Here is an 18,567-nt window from a genome sequence, read left to right as displayed (position 1 = left end):
ATACAGAATCACTAAATCCAAAGGATTTGCATCCCAGCTGAAATCGAAATAGAGTGTGCATAATGCACAAGATGAAGAATTTATAGTGAATGAATAAATGGCTAACAAAAATGAGAATTCAGTACTCTGAAGATGCCAGAGTCAGTAATAATTTCTTTATGGTTGATAGTTTCTCTTTCCCTTGCTTTATGTGATACAATATATTTATATAATTTAACCTTCTCTCCAGTGTGCCAGTGGGCTTCTTCTGGACCATCCTTATCATCCTCCTATTATTGAATATTACCTAAAAATATTTTCTAGATTTTTTAGAAGAGTGCTTTTCTTGGCCTGCTGTATTACCTCTGAATTTCTTTAACCTTAGAAAACACAGGACTTCTTAAACTAACCATAGAATGAATGTCTATGAATGAATGTTATTTAAAATAACAATTAAAATTTCTGGACATCACAATGCTACTTTCCCACAACCAGTGTAAATTAAAGGAAATGCCATCATATTATTACTTGTTAAGGAGTGATTTCAAGACAGAAGAGTAGAAAATGAATTGACATCAGTGGCAAACTAAAAGTACCTCCCATATCTGATACAGTCCCTGGAACTCAGAAGGTTAGCTTAGATTCACAGAATTACAGAATAGTTTTGGTTGGAAATGATCCTTAAAAATTACCTCATTCCAACCCTCTGTCATGGACAAGGGACACCTTCTATTAGACCAGGTTGCTCAAAGCCCCATCCAGCCTGGCCTTGAACACTTCCAGAGATGAGACATCAACAAGTTTTCTGGGCAACATGTTCCAATACTTCACCACTGACACAGTAAAGAATTTTCTCCTGATATTTTATAAAAATGTCTTTTAGCTTAAAGCTATTCCCCTTGGTCCCTCACTTCATGCCCTTGAAAAAGGCCCTTTTCCACCTTTCTTATAGGTCCCTTCAGGTACTGGAAAGCTGCTATAAGGTGTTCCAAAAGTCTTCCCTTCTCCAGGCTGAACAACCCCAGTTCTCTCAACCTGTCTTCATAGCAGAGACACTCCATCCTCTGATCCCTCTGATTTGCTCAATGTTGATATACTTTAAACTTCTCTCCAGTGTGCCAGTGGGTTTCTGCTGGACCATCCTTATTGTCCTTCTGTTATCTAATATTACCTAAATATCCTTTCAAGATTTGTTAGAGAGTGCTTTTCCTGGCCTGCTGTGTTTGGGCTCTTCTGTACTCACTCCAACAGGTCAATGTCCTTCCTGTGCTGGGTACCCCAGATAGATCTCAGTGCAACACTCCAGGTGAGATCTCACCAGAGCCGAGCAGAGGGAAAGAATCCCCTTGCTCACCCTGCTGGACATGGCTTTTGATGCAGGCCAGGACACAACTCTCTGGGCCATGTTGAGCTTCTCATCAGCCAACACTTCCTTCTCCTCAGGGCTCCTCTCAATCTGTTCTCTGCCCAACCTGTATTTTTACTTGAGTTTTACATCCATCCAGGTGCAGGACCTCAAACTTGGCCTTCTTGTGGTTTTCACAGGCCCCCTTCTCAAGACTGTCAGTGTCCCTGATGTTAAGGCTTATACATTAGAAAGCTGTTGCTGAAATACAGCTTTAAAGGTTGTGTACTCATAGGTGAATTATCCTTACAAAAGGGATTAAAACTTTCCTTGTGCCATGCATACTCTAAAATTTAGTAGATATCAAATTAGAACAGGGGTAAAGCATGTAAATGTAGGCAAAACTGAATACCTTTGTTCCACTTTCCACCCCATTACTCATACAGACATTTAGCAATTCTTAGGTCTGCAGTATGTTTTTGGCTTGTTTAGTCTGATATTGCAGGAAGGAGATAATTTCAGAAATACTAAATAGGGTAAAGCATGACTCTTGAAGACAGGAAAGATTTCATAATTAATTGGATTGTTTATAATTATGTTTAGAAATAGGGAAATAAAAACCTGAGAGGTTTTTCTAAATCTGTGGTGTACAGTGTAGCTATTGACTAGAAGAAAAGGTTCTCAATTGATTTTTTGAGTCAAAGTAATAATCTAGCCTCTGCAGGCAGGTCCTCACTCCTGAAGGATAACAAATAAAAAGAATAAAAATAAAGTCCCTAATGTGCCATATTTAGGAAAAAAACCCTAAACAGTTGCAAAGAGACTTCATTTTCCAGATTTAAATATAGTAACTTCAAAACCATTTATGCATTTGTGGATAATTTAGAGTAAATATTAAACTTATTTAATTCATCAGGGACTTATTTTAAGGCTGTTTCATGGAAATTGTTATTATGAAGCACTCAACAACGTTTTACTTGTGCCTGCTACTCTTCTGATTATTGCCATTCTCTTCCTAAGCTAAAGAGCCACAAACAACCCTTGAAAAGCTCGTGTATTTCTAGAGAGCGTAGGGTTTAAGCAGTTGCACCACCTGCCCATTTTGTCGTTTCCACAGCTTGTTCTGAAAACCACTAAATAAATTATACTGAGGGGAAAAAAACACTTCAAATATTATGTACCCATTTCAGAGTCTTAAGGACCAGGAACAGTATGTTAGAGACTAATCTTTCTTTCATTGTAAGAGCCATCTAGACATCTTTGCTGCACTAAGCTCTAGTCTAGTCAAAAGCAGTATTTACTGCACTAACCCCGTCATGGTACACCCCATGTAAGTAAGCAGGATTTGCACATAAGAAATGAAAAAACAAATTATTCTACCACTAGAATTCATATTTGAAGTGCAACTAATTAAAACAAGAGCACTTTAATACCATTTGTGTATTGGTTATACTGTCCAGTTTACCAAATCTCTTTGCTAGGAGAGTCTAACACAGCCTTACAGTAATAAGCAATAGTTTTTTTTGTAGGGAAAGTATTATAAGTACCTAGCTTTGTTGCTTAGTATCCTGAAAAAATTCCATTGTTTTGAGGAGTTTGAATGGCTGATTCTCATTATCAAAGTGGTTAATCACACATACAAATGAATCAGGTGAACAAGATGCTTAGAATTACAGATCGTGGGTTTTTTTAATCCTAAATCCATAATATCAATGTCCATAGAAGTTCTGTATATTATTTCAAAAATACCACACCTGGTCACACGCTTTGGGGTGCATACCCCCAAAGGCTAAAGGCTCCTGGAAAAACCTAACGCTTGACAATGGCAGCAAATCCTAATTAGAGACCCTTCTCTTATCTCTATCTCTTACCACCACAGTGTAAGGAGAGGCTGTTATTGTAGCTTGCTCACTATATTCTTTATACTTAAGCCTTAACTTTAAAATTTCTTTGCTTTCTTCTTCAGTTTGGCCCAGCTCATTCAGATCTTACCTCAATGCTTCACTAGATCATTCAGCTGTTCTTAACAAGCACATTAATAACACAAATACTTTTCAGGGAGATCAAACTTTTTCTTTTTTTTTTTTCTGGCCCATGTCTCTTTCAGGTATCTACTTTCTTTGTAGAAGAAGAATTATATTATTCATTCATCATCTTCACATGCAAAAATTGAAATTATGTGCCATGTTCACTTTCCTGACAAATACTAGAGAAGTGGCTTTTACTGTACATTCTCATGGGGGTAATGTAATAAAAAATCTACTTTGGGGCTAACTTATTTGAATTGGTCCTTAGAGCCTCTAGATATATTCCTGCCATTTGTATCTATAGACTTTCCATCCTTGCCTTCTAAATGAAATTGAAAATATAACTTGTTAAATTTAGCTGAAGGCATATTTAATACTGCAAAACTATTGACCTGAGAATTTAAATTTAAACCCTCTCTTCAGAGAATAAGTACAAGATTTTTAGCAAAATCCTGCCTACAGATTTAGCACATGATAAATAGAGCAGAGTGTTCCAATCACTTTTTATTTTATGTGGATAATAATTCTCTATGATCAATTTCCCCTCCTTGTCTCCCTAATTTCTCTGTCTCCCTAATATGTGCATCCTGACTATACTTTTTCTTGCATCTTTTGCTTAGATTCTTCATCTTCTCTATGGCATTTGGTTTCAGCACTATTAAAATTTATGGACTGTAGAAAATTTAAAATTTATGGACTATGGAAAATATTTTCAGATTACACCCTTTCCTCAGTTTGCCACAGTGATGTGCATGAATATACATTCAAATTATTTATATTAAAAAGTTTCTCAAAATATTGGATTCTTTTCCCTACTCTGAAGCATTGTCTCCCATTAATTTTTAAGGGAAGTTTTTCCTTAAGGTGTGAGTTGATGTGAGCATGATGTTGCATTTGTTTCACTGCAGTCAAATTTACAATATTAAAAAGAAAGCAATTAATTATGGTATCATAACTAAGGTGAAGAGGAAGAAAAAGCAGGTATAGATTTACTAAACTGAAGTACTATAACATTCATTATTAAGGATGAAGGAGAAAGCCAAATATGTATCTAAAATGATCATTAATTACATTTTATAATTGCATTAAAAAAATGTAGGTCTCTAAAAGCTTACTCATCCAGTATCTGATGTATTCTAAACTACAAATATTTCTACACACTTGAGAGCTGGAGAACATTTACCATTATGGTCAGAAAAATTAAAAAAATATCAGGAATTTGTCTTTTCTCTCACCCAAGAATGGCAAACCATCTGGAGCAGGATACTTACACCTATCAGGGAATTAGGTATATAAAAAAGAAACTTGTTTTCTTCTTCTATGTTCTCATACTGACCTTCAAAGTAAGTGCAGCTCATCCCACAAGAGAATCATCAGCTAATTTTATGAGGCTACACCCCATTCCACCCTATTCCATTGTCAAGCCATTAACCAAAAATAGTCAATAAAACTGAAAGACATTTTCAGAATATATTATCTCCTCATTTGGTACTACAAAAATGCTATTTAAGTTTTGTAATAATTCGTGGTTTTCTCTTTTCCTGGCTTCATTTAATCTGTATATTTAACTGTTTATAAGAGGACTCTTTCTTGGGAACTCTGAGCACGTAGCTCCATACAAAATTAGTTTTGCAAAGTCACCAAGGTCTTGCTGGTGTACTAATTGGTGGCTTTATGGGCATCTGCACCCCTCCTAGGAGTAGAAAAAGTGCCCGTAAATAGCTCTGCAAAGCAAGAACCTGTACCTGCATTAATAAATAAAGCATTCACCCACTTGTCGCAGGCCAGCTCCAAAGAACTCAATTTGCCATTTGGCTTCAGATTTTGATATTCAATCACAGCTTCATTACATGAATTCCTCAGTATATGTAAAGAGCTCTGCCAAAGAATGAAAGTAACATTGCTAGAAGGCTACAGAAAAAACAATTAAAAGAGGAGTTTAGCAAGAAAACTCTAGTCCAAGGAGAAAATAGATTTATTTTATAAAAAGAAATTATTCTAATCACTTATTTTAAAAATAACTAATGAGATACAGTGGTACCAATAGTTACAGTAACATTCAGCAGAATATTCTCTGTAGACCAAGATGTTCAATGCAAGTGCTATATCCTTACATCACAGGGAGAGAAAGACAAGTTTGTGTTGTTTGCAAAACAACCAGTTGGACACGAACAACAGGCTGGGCTTTCCTTCAAAAGTTAATTTACTTGAATTAATAGCTGAATTACTCATGATATGGGAATTACCTGAAATCATAGTTGACATTTAATAAATTCACTAGTTGATCAGGTGTCCACTAACATATTTAATAGTAGCACTTTCTTATAGTTTTCAGAAAATACTTCAAACATTATAACTTAGTTGAGAGCTATTCCAGTCAGGCCAGTTTTATGCTACCTTTTAAATTCTCTTTCTCCTTTTTTTTTTTTTTTAATTGACCATTTCTTCTAACACCTGGTCAATTTTTAAGTATTTTTTTTTATAACCAGGTATAGTGGATAGTGACTGACTGGATGTTGAAAGAATCAGGTCAAATTTGCTGTCTTCATTTCATGTTGAACTATGTTAGCATAGGATGAACAAGACAGATGGTACACTTTATTTTTCACGGGTAAGAATACAACCACAATTTGTCTTTGACATAACTTGTTTGGTTTTCTGTTGATGTGTGTTTGTGTTTTGGTTTGCTTGCTCTTTGTTTTAACCTCCTTCTATTGGACCATATGGCTGCCCATAGACAGGTTTTTTCAGTTCCACTGCAGCAATCTTCCAGTGACTGAGAAGTATGAGTATACTCTGTGGTAATGCTTAGTTCTCAGTCTTGTTCTTATTGCTTCCTGCTACAAAAGATGCTTTATGACAGCAAAAAAGGGAACCTTTTTCCTCTTCATGTACATTGAATCTTTTTAGGTTTGCTTTTGAAGTTGCAGCTGTTTCCTTCATCTTGGACACTTTGTCAGGTGCTTTCATACTTTTTATTAAGTCAACCTTCAAATTACCTTTCCCTTCAAAGTTTTGAAACTTTCATAGAGAAGGCAGCCCACTTTTGAAATTTTCCATAGAGGACAAAATGCAGGAGCAAAATCATTAAAAATATTGTCACTGGGAAGCTCAAAGGAAGCCATTATTCAATGGCATCAAGCAAATGCTACATTTGTTTCAGAAGATGGATGATGACCAGACTTCAAAAGGTTCTCTGAAGATAAAACCCTCTAACTCTTCAAAAGATAGATTTTAAAATGCAAACTTCTACAGCATAAGAGGTGATCCAAAAAAGAAAACTCTCGAATTTTAAAAACATTTATTATCTGAAATGTTCCTAAATTTGTTTCTAGTGCAATTGCAATGGACATGGATTAGATGGAGTGTTTCTTTTTGAGAATACATTCCAAAAAGTGTTTTTAACATTTTTTTAATCTGTTAACGTCTATGTGACTCTGTGGTGCTGTATCATTCAGTTTTCCAAATCATGACTGTAATGCAATACTAATATTAACAGAAGCTCCTGTGTAGTAACTGTTATCATCAGTGTTTCATCATCATATTATTTGAATTCCTACAATAAAGATATCAGGTTATTTTTAGAACATTTATTTTATGTAAAACATATGACAATATATTTTTCTCCTTAAGTCTTCATTAACTTCATTTCTTGCAGTCATCTTGTATCTTCATGTATCATCATGGATGGTACAGCAGGGATAATTCCCCTCCACACTTGCAAAATTTTGGCAAAATATCTATGTATTTTGTACTCATACTCTTCCATTTTAGTCTGGGAATACTCACAACAAGTCTGAGTAGGAAAGAGCAAGAGAACAAAGGGGTGAAAAACTGAAAGAACAAGTGAAAGAAGGATAAGAAGGCTAAGATAACCTTCAGACCATGGTCAAAGACTCCTTTACATCAAAGCCTGAGTTTTTGGCATCTCTAAAAAAATCTAGAAATCAAATCTGGTTCTAAACAGCCCTCACTTTCTAAAATTTAAGGGATCTAGAAGCTTAGCTCTTATGTTACCCTGAGCTGAACTTTTAAGGACTACAATATCATTCTTAGTGTTGCTAATTCTTTAAGTCAAAATCAATCTGAAGTGTGTGATCCATGTCCACAACCCTAAATCTGGCACTCCAGATTTCTATTTGCTGCCAACCTTCAGAGGATTTATGTTGCAATCCTTTCCAGAGCAATGAGGGATTCAAACAATAAAATAGAAAGCTGCAATAAAAGCAGCCATCTTGAACCAGTGCATCATTACAGCACAAATGAAGGTGCTTGAGAGATTTCTCTGCTCTTTTTTCTTTTTCCAAGCAAGATAGTTTTAATGAAATTATATTCCAATTTTCAAATGAAAAGTTAAAATAACTGTGTTTTAGGGAAAGCACTCAATATCTCAGTATTGGTGATACTTTTAATTTTTGTTCAGTTACACATTAACTGACCCAAATTTCATAGGAATGACATTTGTCCTTTTATCCTTCCAATCCCATTTGATTCTATGGGTTTATATGGGTTTGATTCTATGATTCTATCCCAAGAATGATCAAAATTTCCTGGTTAAATTTCTACAATATTCTATTAAAATATGACATTTGGAAACAGAGAAATAGGATGGGGTGGAAATATTTTGCAGTTTTAGGACTGTTTCAATCAGCTGTGCTTTCTGAAATCTGAAATATAAATAGTTCAGCAATTACTGTGATGTAATAGAATGAACAAAAAAAAAAAAAAAAAAAAAAAAAAAGATGCACAGAATAATTTGGTCCATTCACTGTAAAATATACCATAAATAAAGATCCACAGAAATTCAAGTCTTAATCATCATAAATGTTTTCTGCATCTACATTAGCCTGAAGGCACATACAACTTTACATGTTCTAACAATCTTACTAATTTTAATACCCATAGTCCTCAAGATTCATTAAATAATTGTATATATGCATTAAATATATTGGTTACATATAATAGTTAAGAAATGTTTGCAATTCCTTATTTGATATATCAGTTCTCATTAAAAAATATTTGAAAGGTGCACAGAAGAACAAAAACCCCAACCAACAGTGTCATGTCAAATTATATTTTTCTCTTTTGCAGCTTCTCAGGTCAAGAGCTGTTTAAAACAAAGCTGAAAAAAATATTTTTATTCTTGGAAGAGTAAATAGCTAGACTTCCTACCAAGTGCAGGGAATATGGGTGTATTTAGTGATTGTCTATATTTGCAGAGGTCTAAGCCATCTTGTGCAAGCACCACACAAACAGAATTTTACACATGGAAGAAAAACTAAAGCTATACATTCATTAAAACTGATCCCATCAAAGCTAGGAAACAGAGCATGATTTCTTTGCTGAGTTTTGTTTTTGCAGTGAAGGAACATATTCATGTATCTAATGGATTCTTTGTTCCTTGACCTCTAAAATCAAGAACAGTACATCTTCCTCATAAATTTCCTATTCCTGCAGAAAAAAATAAATCCAAACTTTTTTAAATTAGCTAGTAAAATTAGGCATACTGTAGAAGGTAAGGCCAGAGATTTCTTCAGGCAGGGTAGCTCTGTCCAGAGCTAAAGACATATAATCAGCCTGGGCAACTCAGTATTAGATGAACAGGGGAAATAAAGGTGTTATATTGCTCTCTTCATGGCAAGCACAAACATATAAATGCATTAAAATAGTATATGACTTTCCTTATCGAAGTTTAAATTAATTTTTCAGTCAAAAAATGAAATGTCATTATTCAAGTATGCTTCTTGATGTATTTCTGTGGCTGTATTCTTCATGAATCTCTTCTCCTTTATTGGTTGTATTTCTCCTCAGACTCTATGTCCCTTGTACAGACAGACTTCCCTGGACTAGAGCATTGATGCAGTATAAAAGATGTTACCTGGGACCCTCTTCTCCAATTCATAGCCATTAGCACTTCCACTGCATCTTTACTTTCCTCCCACAGGTTTTCCTCTAAGTCATGTTAGGTTTATTCATTTTATCTCATTTATTCTTAATACTGTTTTACAACAGTGTTTGGGTTGTTCTATCTGCCAGGAAGCCCCAGAGGAAAGAGAACAATATAGCTCAATTTTACTGTAATTCTTGCACATCAAAAATAAAAGAAATCTTTATTTAGCTATATAAGAGAGGAGAAGTGCTTTCTCCAACTAGCAACTGGAAATTATTCAATCTTGAGGAAGTTTGATTTCTCTCTACATTTTAATTAATTGACAACAAAAATTTTTACTAGACCATTTTTATGTAATGGCAGGTAGCTGCAACAAGAGCATCAAGTAATTAGTGATGGGTTTCTTCTGAAAAGCAAGAAGCAATTAGCCAAAATTTTCACCAGTCGCTAATGCTTCTCAGGACTACATGTATACTTGGGTATTCTTATCTTCTAGTGTGACAATACACCTAGGACAGGCATGCTATGGGTGGCTCTCTTCCCTTTTACTCATCTTCAAAGAATTCAGGCTCTTATAGTCTTATTTCTGCACTACGTGATAAAGCCCCAATTAACAGCCCTTTCCTGGCCTTTTTGTATCCTTCTGAAGGTCCTTTTGCTGCTTGCTGCTCTGTTAAACCCTCCACTGAGTTTCACTAAATAGTGAACTTAAATTTCTGGTGTATTTTGGCAAACAGCACAGAATGTCCTCAGTCAACTTTCATTTTCCCTGACAACTACAACAGCCAACAAAATTCTAACAAGAAGAGCACAAGGTAAAATTTTGGCATTGACCCTCCAGGAGAGTTAATATTTGTAAAACCAGAAATTTCAAGTTTGCTCCAAGGGGGAGGAAGTGAGATTTTTGGTGTGTGGTGGCAAAACCTCTGATGTGCATAAGACAGAGAGAGTGACACGAGCCAGGTTTAGACACAAATAAGAAGCAGGCCCTGAAGAGACAGGATAGTGCTCTTAACCTTGCCAATTGTCCTCCCTTACACCCCACCCTTTTGGAAGGTCACATTCACACCAGACATCAGGACATTCACATTCACATGTAGGTCTAATAATAAAACCCAAAAAAAGGTCCCATACCTGCTTTGCATTGCAATCAAATTGTTCTAAAATAAAACCTACCTTTATTTATTCATTTATTTATAAACACTGAAACAACTTCTGTGTTGTTTCACTCTCATCTACCCCAAGGGATCTATTTATAAGAACCTGGGTTACCCTTGTCTTCAAAGGTGGATCATAACAAGCATCTGCTCCCTCCAGTATTATGTTAAAATGAGCTGAGCCAGCCTAATAGAGACATGGCCTGTTCTTGCTCTTCTCATAACATTTTGTACATTTCCTACCATATGTCACACAGCAACAAAGTCTTTCAAGGTCTAATTTTGTCTCAGCCACTGGGTCTGAGACCAGACTGCCACCACCCTCTACCCATTCCATCCCCTCCAAGAGCTTGGCAACTGGAAACTCTCAGTTCTCCCAGCAGCCCACAAACCCCCTTTGCCAGCTTGGGCAGAAAGCTCCTGAAAAGCCTGCTCAACATTCAGCATCCAAGAGCAACTGCAGCAAGTGTGAAACAAGCTCTACCACAGGGATCTCACAGACATGGTGTTCGGCAATGACAAATCTGTTGAGATCACAAGTGGTCTATATATAAGGGCTTCTTGACTTAGCCCTGCTAGGAATTAACTGTTTCTTTCTTCACTTTTACAGATATAGGATGGGTGTTTATTGTAAAAGCCACTTTCTGTAGCCAATACCATTTTTTTCTAAATTTGTTTTCCATGAGCAAAAAAACCCCAGAACAAATCAAACCACTATTATTACAGGCTCTTCATTCTTCTCAACAAGAATGTCTCAATGAAATTAGTGGTTGAAGATTCATGTGGCAGCAAACACACAAGGGTTTTTGATGTGCTAGAAACCACAGAACTGCCTGTGAATTGTCACACAGAAATTAAGACTTCTCCTCTTCTAATAACAGTCATTCATTCCCATATCTCACTGTTGGAGTCACCCTGCTCAATATCTTAATCAATGATCTGGACCAGGGGATCAAGGGTACCTGCAGTAAGTTTGTAAACTGGGAAGGAGTGTTGATCTGCTTGGAGGGTAGGAGGACTCAAGAGAGGGATCTGGACAGGCTGGATCAATGGGCTGAGGTCAATTGCATGTGTTTCAACAAGGCAAAGTGTCTGGTTCTTGGGTCATAACAACCTCAAGCAGTGCAAAAGGCTGGGAGCGGAGTAGCTGGAAAGCTGCCCACAGGAAAGGATTTGGGGAAGCTGGTTGACAGGGCTGAACATGAGCCAGCAGTGGGCCTAGGTGGCCAAGAAGGCCAATGGCATCCTGGCTTCTTTCAAGTAGTAGTATGACCAGAGCAGTGATTGTCCCTCTTTAGTCAGCACTGGTAAAGCCACACCTCAAATCCTGTGCTCAGTTTTGTGTCCCTCACTACAGGAAAGACACTGAGGTGCTAGTGTGTCTGGAGGGCAATGATGTTGGTGAAGGAGCACAGGTCTGATGAGGAGAAGCTGAAAGCTGGGGTTGTTTAGCTTGGAGGAAAGGAGGCTCAGGGGAAACCTTATCACATTGTAGAGTTACCTAAAGGAGGTTGTAGTGAGGTGGGGGAGGTTGTATCTTCTCCCAAATAACAGGTGATATGATAAGAGGAAATGCCTTCAAGTTGGACTGGGGAGGTTTTAGGAAAAATTTCTACACCTGAAAGTTAGTCAGACATTGGAACCAGCTGCTCAGGGAAGTGATTGAATCAGAATCCCTAGAGATATTCAAAACACATATAGATGTGACATTTAGGGACATGGTTTTAGTGATGGACTTGACAGTGCTGTGTTAACAGTTGGACTTGATGAGCTCAACAGGTCTTTTCCAACTTGAATGATTACATGATTCAATGAAAAACACCTGCAGAATGTTCCTCTAGTCTCCTTCCTGCCCACTTCGACAGAGGTTTCCTTTTATCATTCCCAATGCTGTCAAGCTTCTGTGGAAATAATTGTGTTTGACAGTTCTGGGGTTAAGAATAATATCTTGTCGTCTCACGTCCCAGCAGACATGCACTGAGGAATTTATCATCATCCACACAGCAGAGTTATACTGTCTCATATTAAATGCAAGACCTTTATCTAAAAGTGTGATCCTATGTGTGGTTAGTGAATTTGGTTTCAATTACCATGTATTTATTCACTTCTTAGCTTCAGTGCTAATCCTCCGCATCAGATTGCTTTGCTAAATGTTTCTATAACAAATGCCATTTTATGCTAATTAATATGCAATATTTCAGCCATTGTTTATTTATTATTAATTCAAGAAAAATGCTTGGAGATAAGACAGAAACAGGGTAGGGGGTTAGAGAAGAGAAAACAAATCTAGAACTTACATTAGACTTGTAAATTATTTCTGTATATTGTCAGTTTTTGTACATGGAAATTAATGGTTTTTTGCAGACCTAATTATGTCCTCTTAGACAAAATCATTTATTGGAGACTAATTATAAATAAAAAATAACTGATACAATTAAAGTGTTAATAAATACACCAAAACCACCATTTTTTGTGGATAAAAAAAAAAATCCCCAAAACCATAGCTTATATGTTTAGGTAATTATTATCTAAATCTTCACTGGTTTGTTTGGTAGAGTGTCAATGTAGTGACTTGGCTGCTGTTGCCATGATATGTAAAGAAGTTAGTGATGTATTGTGTTTATTATGTGCAGATCCTAAGGGGATTTCCCTGTTTCTTGTGCTTCATTTCTACCATCCTATCTTTTTGTGTGCATAAATATGACACATGTGCATGTGTATACATATACACAGACACACTCCTGAACTGCAGAGTTTGTCTATATGGAGCTTACACGTATGGTTTGGCACAGATCCTTCCTGGCATTTGCACCTGACTGGGGCAGTGCTTCTCTGCTGCTCATTTTTTAAGACAAAAACCAGGGGGGAATGATAAGGAATGCACAGAGCTGACAGCAGAAGACTGTCTGCTTTAACAGAATGGACTCGGAGGCAGAAGATGGTTACTCAGCAGGGCAAACAAATTCTTTCTTTCCTCTGTTTACTCCAGAGAGGTTTATTAGCGGTCAGATCACATACAGCATAGATTCCCATTAACTATTTTAGAGAAAAAGAGGACAATGAAAACAGTCTTGAAGCCTGAGCATAAAACTTCACAGTATGAAAAGAGTGGTGATTTGCAGGAGAGGGATTTTCAAGGCCTTGAAAGACCAGACACACTCTCAGGAAGGTTCAAATTGCAGCAAAGAAATGCAGACTGAAAACAAACAGAAATCCTAGGATCTTCATCTTTCTCCCAGTCAGGACTACTCAGTATTACAGCCATATCAGTACAAAATTTCTCTGTGTTTACTCTAACAAAAAGACAGGACATGTCCACTTGATGAGCAAGGGAAAATCTAATGAAAAGGCCCTCTATGTTCTGGCAAGGCATGCTACTTTATCCACTCGTGTATGAAAAACCTGTATAACTAGCAAGTACCCTGCTTTCCTACCCATTTTTGAGGAACTTCTCCCTGAAAATATTCTTCTTCATATTTTCAGGATTGCAAATTTATTTAAATGTATTGTTTTTCCACTGAGCCTCCTTGCTGTGCTGCAGCTCCTAAACTAGCTTCTTCTAGAATGCCTGTTGTTAAGATAGGTGGATCCTATTTACTGATGTCCTTAATTACACAAGCACATAGTACATTTGTCTTACTTAAATAAATGAAGAAGTAGTGTTATTACAGTCCCACAACAAGGATTTTACTGTGGCTTTTAGATAACTGCCTTCACCAAATGAAGCTACGTCACAATTATAAAAATTGAATATTTTTAAAGAGGAACCAGACCATGTAGTAACTTTTTATTACTATACATGCACTCGGGAATGAGAATTCAACTCATAAAATTTCTGCATGTTACCTCTAGCCAGAACATCTTACTTACAAGGAGGACTGGTCACTCACCTGTATCACTGTGGTTTCTTTTATCCTTGTGACTCTTTTGTTTGTCTGAGTATCTCAGTCAGTTACAGGAAATCACAGATCTCAGTATGAGCCAGGAAAACTTCAGATGTGTTTACTTTAGGTGTTTCTCATTTCTAAAGTGTGAATGGATTTGACTTAATTAGTGAAGATGTCAATCCAGTGCCTTTACACTGTTTTTTTTATTCTACTGGCATTTTAAATTAAGAAAAAATATCTTCTGTATTCAAGTATTTTTTACCACAGGGAACCTTCTAGTCAAATCTTCCAGACTAGACCAGCATTCTATTGTTCATGTTGTCTTTTGGAAGAGAGGATTAAGAAAAGTTCTATCAGGAAAGACAAATCAATGAAGGGATCAGGAAACAGACTAAATGCTGAGAATACTGAAAGGTTGGCAAATCAGTGGCATCTTGCATGAAACTAGAACTAAGGGTCTAAAGCAAAAACAGTGAGATAAAGGACACTGGAAAGGCATCTCCAGTCTTGCCATCTGTATGGCATGGCAGAAAAATGTGTAGTCTGCTTTTAGTCTATGAGTTTATTGCCTAGTTCTGAATACTTGAAATGAGACCACCATGACCATCTTTTTCACCAGTGTTCAAACTTTCAAAAAGTTTGACATTTTACACTGTTTTTACTTTTTCTATTCATGTTAATAATATTAACAACCTTCTCCTTTCATGTCCTTTAACTGAGACCACTGTCCTAAGGCCTGAATCTTATATACATATAGCCTCCAGAGAATAATATGCATAAATCACTTTATCTGTAGCTGTCCCCTACGTACACTGAAATGAAGAAATTTCCTTGTTCAGCTCTATAGCATAAGATTTAATTGAAGCCATGAAGGGAAATTCTGCCCACGCAGTGTAATTGCAATATGGCTATTTGAATCATTGGCATATATCAATATAATTGAAAATGGAGGGTTAAACATGTTTCTAATAACAGGCTGAATGTAGTATAGAGAGCAGAAAGTAAGGATCTGAAAATAAGAAGGAGATGGAGTTGTCAACTACAGTAAGGAGAAGAGTGTAGAGTGATTCAAGTAACAAGGCTGGTAATCAAGTTCCTGTTTAAATGACTGTGTTGCCTGCAGGGGAAGGAGAATAGGTGTTTAAAAGTTTCTGTTGTTGATATTGAGGTTTTTTTTAGTTCATTTGTTATTTAATCAGGAGGACCTCTGAGTCAGTCATATATCTGACTATTGAACAGGGTTTTCATGTGTACATAGGTCAACGATCCTTCAATGACTATCTGTAGATCAAAAATAGCTTGAGCTGACACCTCAGTACACAATATTCAGAAACAATCACTAAACTAAATCTTCTTCTCTCATTAACCAAAGATCACTGAACTGTGTATATATTAGCTGTATTTTAGCTTTAGGCATTTTTTAAAAATTCCTTTTACAGAACTAGTACTTACAGAATTGATCTGAGGAAATGGCAAGAAACTCAGCTGTGACATGATTTTCAGAAATCCTGCAAACTTATGATGGATTCAACACTTTTTATGACCAGTGGCCTCTGGATATGAAATACTGTAAAGAGAAAACAGTTCTCTCTAGGACTGATTTTTCAGAAAAAACTCTATGCCCTGAGGACCCTGAGTAATCACCAAGCAAATATTTTATTTCATGTATTAATCCCTGACTACTGGCTTCTTAGAATTTACCATCTCTTTTATACTATTTGCAAGTTATACAATAGCAACCTGATTTAGATTTTATTCTTCCTAAAAGTTTGAGCTAACTGAAATATGTCAAAACTAAGGAGCATATATCATAGAGTAAGTTAAAATAGCAGTGACACCTTCTGTCTCAAATCCTTCAAATTGTTCTTCTTCAAATAATTTCAGGAGCCAGTAATGTCATCAAAGATTAAATAGTTTGGTTTCTGAGAATGAATTTAAGTTCTCAAATGAGCAAGGTGCCTACACACCACTTTTATGATTATACATTAGGTTGAGTACCCACACGAACAAACCAGAGTTTTCATTTCTATACCAGGTGTACAGCATTGTACCTCTGCAGTATATCTACTCTTTTTTTACATTTTCTTACTGTGCAACATTTAGTTCTGCAACATTTGAACTTGGGCTTTGTTAAGAATAACATCTGGGACCTGGCCAGACCTCTAAAGAAATCCAAACAGAAATAGGTGGTGCTATAGTTTAGTTTAAATAGATATAATGTTTCTTCTTACAGCTTTAAAACAAGCTTGAATAATTATTTTTGTGGTTTCACTTATTGCATACATGTATCACAAAAGACATACATAAATGACAGTGACAATGGAATTTCCAGTGACACAACAGTATTTGTAATTGTTTCTGATATAATATGCAATTTTAAAATACTTGATGACTGTCAAAATAAACTTAAAGGTCTGAACTCTTCTTCTTCAGAAGGAGGAGAAGGTTTTATGAAAAGTAGTCTTCAACAAGAAAGGAAAGAAGGACACCTCCAAAATTCCAACTTCTAATTTGATTTTCAGTTTTTATTTTAAAAAGTGTTTCTTTTCATTATTCATCTCTGTAGGCTCTTGAGATTGCTTTTCAGATTTCTAAGAAAAAAGACTATACATCATCTAAAAATAATAGAAAGCATTCGGTTTTACAACAATTCCAGTAATTAAGTAATAAGCTTTGCCAACCTCAATTTAAAGGAGATTAGTTATGAGTGACAGTTTTTTCCCCCTTGGTTCTATCAAAATAAGCCCCATGTTTCTTTAAATGAGTCTTGCTGATAATACATATACCTATCATGCCATTCCCTTTGAGTGCTTGGGGAAATAAAAATTCATAGCAATTGATTGCCCTGTGTAGCCATGGCTCCAGGTGCCCTTTCAAATATTCATAAAGATCTTAAAGGGGTCCCTGTGGATCCCATTTGTCTGCAGTATATTTATATATCACTCCAGTCTTCAGGAAAATTGTCAAACAAAAATCACTTTTGCAGCTAGGTATTATTGACTCTTTCTACCTTGTAGATTTTTGTATTCTCATGCTGTGTACTATGAGTGAAAAATGGAACAAGATGAAGAAATGTTTTTGAATATCACAGACTGAGGGTTAAGAGTTCTTCATTAAAGTTGGGGGCTTGAAAGCTCTAATTGATCTTAAATGGATGAAATGAAAGGACATAAATGTTAAAATTGGAGTCAAATGGAGCAAAAGCTGGGATAAAAATAAAGGACAAAAATGTCACATTTGCACTCATATTCAGACCACTAAATTCAGAGCTACATGCTTGCTGAGCATTCAAAACTTCAAACTGAGATAAATGTAAAGATTGAGTACAAATGTGAAATAATTTTTTAAAGCTTAACCCTCTTTTAGAAAATATGTCCATGGTATTAAGCCTGTGAGACATAGCTCAATCAACTAGTAATTTCAGGGATCTTCCTTTCCTCCCACTCTCCCTAGTAAGTCATCCATTTTCAGATTCTGAAGAAAGTTGAGAACAACATTTAATCCTGTCTATAAATGCTTTGTCTTACCTGTTCTGTTCAAAAAGTCATGGAGCAGGAGCTGCTCATCCAATCTCTTAGAAACATCCATACCAGTTTGCAGGAAGAAATCCTGGCCATACAACAATTCAGGAGTTAGCAGACAGTTTTCATTTCCATCTTTCAAACTTAATGAGATTTTCAGCTTATATTTGCTTCTCTGTTTTACAGAATATTCCCAAACTGTGTTTAAAAAAACTGTTCTGAGTGGAAACTCATCAGAGTGCTTCCTGAACTCTTCAATCCTTACCCTGTTCAGCAGCAGCTGCAATTAACTTGAAGAGGCCATCACTGTTGTCACTGCTCCCACATCCTTGCTCCAGCAGAGCATGACAACAGAGTGCAACAGAGAGCCAGAACCTGGTCAGGAAATGACTGTTGTCTGTCACCAGTTGTTTCCATTCTGCTGCTTAAGTAATGACTGCAGTTCAGAGTCCAGGAGTTAATTAGAAATGTAGGAGCTCTGGTATCACCTGTGAAGTAAGATCATAAGCTGATCTAATGTCCATAATACAGAACACTAGGGAAAAGCAATTATATGTCATGACAACTGTCACAAATTTGCACCATCTAGAGCTATGAGTTGAAACAGTAAATTTTAAGTACATCACCATCAGTATACATTAGGATAGACATCACAAGATTTATTCTGAGATATAGTGTTATCCAATGGATTCTTTAGGCTTTTGCCAAGAGATTTTTCAGTCTTCAAAAATACAGACAATTATGATTTGTGAAACCGACTT

Source organism: Parus major, chromosome 2 (assembly GCF_001522545.3).
Source record: "Parus major isolate Abel chromosome 2, Parus_major1.1, whole genome shotgun sequence".
NCBI lineage: Eukaryota > Metazoa > Chordata > Aves > Passeriformes > Paridae > Parus > Parus major.
Note: the sequence above shows the minus strand (reverse complement) of the source record.